Here is a 6,058-nt window from a genome sequence, read left to right as displayed (position 1 = left end):
AGTGCCGCTGGGTCATTCCGAGTATGAAAGGTCACCTGTGTCAGCCTTGGATTTCACTTCTTCAAGTGCATCTGAGGAGTGAATCTAAGAAGTGGTTTTAAGTTGTGGCTGAGGATTCAATGTCAGCAGCCAAAGTTGCAGCATACGAAGTAAAGGAGTGCGCTGGGGTAGTCGAAGACGCGTTTGGTTCTGTTGCTTCTCCTTTTGAAGTCGAAGTAGGTCAGTTTATGAGGTGGTACGTGTTCAGTGCAAATGATTTGTACTTGTTTTACTAGGTCAACCGAAATAGATTCTGTACCCATAGCTAGGTCAACCGAAGCCTTAGTTGCTGACTCAAGAGCCGAAGCATCCTTAGCCTTAGTTGCTGACTCAAGAGCCGAAGCGCTCCTCTGTATCCTACTCCGGCATATGTCAATCCTTTCCTCGAAACTACTAAGTATGTCAATCCTTTCCTTCAAAGTAAAGCATCCCCAACTGAGTCTACTTTAGCGACTTTAGCAGCCCTACCTGATTAGGCTTCTCCTTTAGTGGCAACTTCCCCATCCGGTAATGGATGCAACAGGAACGACTGCAAGGAGTGGCGGGATCGGACCGGAACTACTGTGAAGGAGTATAAGAAAAGTCAGACTGAAAAGGGAGATCAACACAAGAAAAGTAAGGTAGCGTAACGCCTATAAAGGAGTAATGGAAAGTCAGACTGAACCAAAGGGAGCGCGTAAGGGAATACTGAACCTAAGGGTGCATGCAAGGTAGTCAGGAACATATGCAAGGTAACCGAACGACTGTTATATATTGTCAGGGGCTGCGTACAAAGGTTCACCTGAGGAAAGTTCAGCTGAGTATGCAATCGAAGAAGTCACCGTAGGGTCAATGGCAGCATAGGAAGGCGCGGATTGAATGTATATGAGTTGCACAGTATTTGAAGATGTCTATATATTAGGTTTAGGTTTAAGTTTCTACTAGGGCTGAGCCTTTGGTTGAAGTTTCTCCTTTGGCTGAGGTTTCGTCCTGTGTTTAAGCTTTGTCTGAGGTTGATCCTTGTGTTTTCAGTTTCTGCTTATGTGGGAGTTTCCCCTTTAATTCCTTAGTTCTCCAATTGGGTACCGAATTTAAGGGATTCAATCCAAGTCAACTTGAAATGCGGTAACGGGCTTATGAGTTTGTTGAGGCTAAGGCATATGGGTCTATGTAAATTGGGGATGCGAAGTAAACTGCAAATGCAGTAAGGGGATGTGCATCTGAGTCTGTATATAGTGCTTTTTGTAGAGGATTGCACTTCTTTCAAGGGCAGCTGTGTCAGCCGAGTATGGAACAACTTAAAGTGCAGCTGTGGCATCCGAGTATTGAGCAACTTCAAGTGCTGCTGTTGCATCCGAGGAGGATTGAACAACTTCTTCAAGTGTGGCCGCTGAGGATTCAATCGATGAAGTGGGTGTTTCACCTGTGTCTGTTGCTTCTTCCTTGAGTTTGAAGTAGTTCATAAGGAGAGTTGAATTATTTAGTATAATTGAATGTCGATGACAGGTCTACGGGTAAACAACAGGACAGTTTAGTGGTCTGGTTTTGAGACCCTTTCCTGGATGTAACAATTATGAAGGAATTTCTCAGACTCGTACTAAAGATCAGACTCGTACTCAAGTACGATTCCTCCGTAGTATGAAGGAATCATTTATCAGACTCGTACTTCAAATGGGTGTATTGCTCTCTCAGTCGTACGTTGTAGTTGGACTTACCTACGTTTGGAACACTGGCATCACCTTCGCTATGAATCTCGATTCGTTGTTTTCTACACTCAACGGATTTATCTACTTTTGAATCCCCAACTCTTTCCTCTACTTTAGGAACTCCTTTAGCATCAGGAACGACTTTTTCATCAACAGATGATTCTACAGTAGGAGCAACTTCCCCAGTAGGAGCAACTTCCCCATCCCCCCACCTGTCTGCTCCTTTATCTGGAGCATCTACTATAGCACCTACTGGAACAGCTGATTCTACCGTAGCTAATGGATCTCCTTACTTTGAGCCCTTTTACCTGGAAGCCCCCTCTGAGTCTGAGTCTACTTTAGGAACTACTTTTGCATCAGTAGTGGATTCTACTGAAGCTGCCCTATCGGATTCTCCTTTAGTAGCAACTGTACAATCCCGAACTTCCCTAGCCCGAGGCTAGTCTTCTCCTTTAGGAGCAACTGCCCTACCGGATTCTTAAGTTAGAAGTTCAAAAGCCTTTACTTGATTTAGCCGTACCGAAAGGAACTAGCCGTACCGAAAGGAACTACTTTTCAAGTAGCGGATTCAGGAACTACTTTTGCATCGGTAGAGGATTTAGGAACTACTACAACATCAGCCCCAAAGGCAGCAGCCCCTACTGAGGATTATCCTTTAGGAACTACTTTTGCATCTGCAGCTGATTATCCTTTAGCGACTTTTGCATCAAGGAATTTATCTACTTGGAACAGAAGATGATACTGAAGCAGCAGCCCCGGAGGATTGAAGCCCCAACTGAGTCTTCTACTGAAGCTGCCCTAGAGGAGTCTTATACAGGAAAACTCTACCCGAAGGAGCAACTCTACCCGAGTTTGAAGCCCCATCCCTACCTGCCCGAGCCCGAACTTTTAAAGCCCCAACTGCAACAGCGACTTTATGAGCAAAGGCGGGATCGACATCCCTAGGAAAAGCAGCCTCGACTTTTGCTACTAAGGAAGCTACGGAAGCTACTGCCCCAGCATCAATGTAGGCAACTGTACCAGTATCAACGGAAGCAACAGCAGCCCTAGCGACAGTAACTGCAAGAGCAGGAGCCCTAGCTGTTTTTCAAGGAACGGATGATTCTACTTTAGCCGCAACTGCAGGATCGACTTTTGCGCCAAAAGCAGGAAACACTTTTTAAACTAAGGAAGCAACAGCGGTAGTAGCAACCCTAGGAACGGGAACTGCCCTAGCTAATCAGCCCCACTGGAGTCTTATACAGGAAAACTATACCCTACCTGCCCCAGCATCAGCAGTGCAAGCCTCACTAGCAAGACCAGCTGCATCAACTGCAGGAAATACTTGAGCCCCAACTGCAGGAAATACTTGAGCCCAAAAAGCAGGAGCAGCTGATTCTCCTTTAGCCGCAACTGCCCCAACGGAGTCTCCTTTAGGAACTTTAGCGGCACCTAATTTCCTCTCCTTTTCGAGGAGCGGATGCGTCACCTAATTTAGGAACCCCACCGGAGAGTAGGACCAACTGCCCCAGCCCCAAGAGGAGCAACTGCCCTAGCGACAGTTTAAGGAGCAGCCTCCCTAGCTACAGTTTCAAGGGATTCTCCTTTAGCTGTTTTTTCAAGTAGCGGATTTATCGACTTTAGCAACTGTTGAAGCATCCCAAGGGGATTCTACTGAAGCCCCAACTGAGTAGTCTTTCTACTGAAGCATCCCAAGAGTATTCTACAGGACCAGTAGCATCACTAGTAGCAGGAACTGCAGTAGCAGCTGTATCCCTAGCAACACCTACTAAGGAAGCCCCAAAAGCGGGCTCGACTTTAGGCCCTACTTTTGAAGCACCAGACGATTCTTAAGTGGGAACTACTTTTGCATAAACATAGGATTTAGGAACAACAGGACCAACTTGTGCATCAGGAGAGGATTCCTCCTGTAGGATTTTGCATCAGCTGAGTCTTATACTTGAGGAACTTTAGCCGTACCGACTTGATCTACTGCCCCAAAAGAGTCTCCTTTAGCCGTACCTATATGATATATATATATAGGAGCCCTAGCACCAGTAGGAACAACACTAGCAGGAACTGCAGTAGCAACAGCTGCCCCAACAGCGGGAGCCCTAGGAACGGGAACTGCAGTAGCCGGAGCCCTAGCTACTTTTTAAGCCCCAGCTGCATTGACTTTAGGAACTACTTTTTCAACTTTAGGAGCAACAGGAACTACTTTTTCAACTTTAGGAGCAACAGGAACTACTGCATCAACAGAGTCTTATACTTGAGGAAGAACTACTTTAGCATCTGCGTCAACAGATTTAGCATCTGCGTCAACAGAGGATTCAGGAACAACTACTTTAGCATCTGCGTCAACAGAGGATTCAGTAACTACTTTAGCATCAACTGAGGATTCAGGAACAACTGCCCCATCCCCAACGGAGGATTCTCCTTGAGGAACTACTTTTCAAGGAACTAATTGATCTCCTTGAGCCCTACTCAAAAGCCGAAGGTGCTGAAGCCTAAGCCTTAGGTGCCTACTCAGAAGCCGAAGCCCTAGTTGTTCCCTACTCAGTAGGCTCTACTAAGTATTAAATCCTTAGTGATAGCTCTAAAGTCTACTATCAACTCTAACAGTAGCGACACTGTACTCTAAAGGAGCAACCCTAGGAAGAGCAACAGGCGAAGACCCAGCAACCCTAGTCACTTCAAAAGCACCAGTAGTAACTAAAGCATCACTACAATCAAACTGGAAAGCCCGTTAGCGCCTCTGCTGATGGTAGGATCTCTTCGCTAGCTCTTAAGCTTATCTACAGTTCTCTGTACCCTTAGCTCTAATAAGAATAAGGAACGTGACTTCCCCTAAGCAATACCCTAAGTATGCTCTTTCCTTGTGCCCGAGTAGTAAGTATAATTAGAACCCAAAACCAACTCGCCGAGGAGTGCCTAAACTCAAAAGGGGAACCCCTACCCTACTCAGAAGCCGAAGCCCCAACTGAGTCTTCTACTGAGGGAACTACTTTTGCATCAGTAACTACTTTAGGAACAACTGAAGGAACTACTTTAGCCCCAACTTTTGCCTCGACTTTTGCAACTAAGGAAGCAACTGGAAAAGCCTCAACAGAAGCAACCGCAGGAACAACTGAAGGAACTACTCCAACTGAAGGAACTACTCCAACTGAAGGAACTACTCTACCAGCAACAGCCCTAGCTGCAGCCCTAGCTACAGTTTTCAAGAGCCGGAGCCCTAGCTACTTTTTCATCCCCGGATTCTTCTACTTGAGGAGCTACTTTAGCCCTACCTGATTCTTCTACTTGAGGAACAACTGCCCCAACTGATTCTACTTTTGCAGCCCCGACTTGATCTACTTTTTTAGCAACACCAAAAGATTCTACTTGATCTACTTTTTCAGCCCCGAATGGGTCTACTTTTTTAGCTGCTAATTGAGCTACTTTTGCCTAATAATTTGATGTACAAATTTAGTTCTACTTTTGTCTACTTTGTGCCTAATAATTTGATGTACAAATTTGGTTATTTTTCCTCAGAATTTGATGTACAAATTCTTATTATTTTTCCTTAATAATTCCTTAAGGAATTACTTAACAAAATCAGAGTATGAAATCGTTCAAAAACATCTTGAAATGATAAGTGTATATAATGATTCATAGAAGTATGACTCGCTTCGCGGGAACAAATTACTCACACCTCATCGCAACTTCTCCTGAAAAGAAGAAGTGCGTGACTAACCTAAAAAGTAGAATATGGGCTCCGGGCCAATTTTAATGGTTTGTCGCAAATTTCTTCATAATGAATTTTAATAGAGATCAACTTTTTTGAACTCGGGGCCCCAAAGCAACAGTCGTAAATGGCTAACGCGTGAAAAGATGGTCAAAGTCAATGGCTGAGCTAGCACCAGGTCAGCATATGGTGTACCATTGACTCTTGTAATAAACTTCTGCTGATGTTTTCTTTTTGGCTGCTGTTTGATGGCCATGAACTTACCCATTTACTCTAACCTTAGGGAAAATCCGATTTTAATGTTTTGTCGCAAATTTCTTCATAATGAATTTTAATAGAGATCAACTTTTGTACAACTTCTGTACCCTAGGGAAAAGAGAGTTTAGGCCAAAAACACGGTGTTTTCGCCCGCAGCCCTTCCCCTAAGCCGTCCTAGCCGCAGAGCCCTATGCCCTTTCCCTAGCCGCCGCCCTACTAGCTCCAGTAACAGTACCAGCTACAGAGTAACTTGAACAGCTTGAATTCAAAAGGCGTAAGCAAGGCAATAAGAAGAAGTGTTTGGTCTACTTGCTGAGTTCCCCCGTTACTAGCTCCATGGGTACTAGCTCCACTAGCATCCACTACTCGTTTG

Source organism: Zingiber officinale, unplaced genomic scaffold (genome assembly GCF_018446385.1).
Source record: "Zingiber officinale cultivar Zhangliang unplaced genomic scaffold, Zo_v1.1 ctg68, whole genome shotgun sequence".
NCBI classification, from domain to species: Eukaryota; Viridiplantae; Streptophyta; class Magnoliopsida; order Zingiberales; family Zingiberaceae; genus Zingiber; species Zingiber officinale.
The sequence above is the reverse complement of the archived record's forward strand: the minus strand, read 5'-3'. Positions refer to the sequence as shown.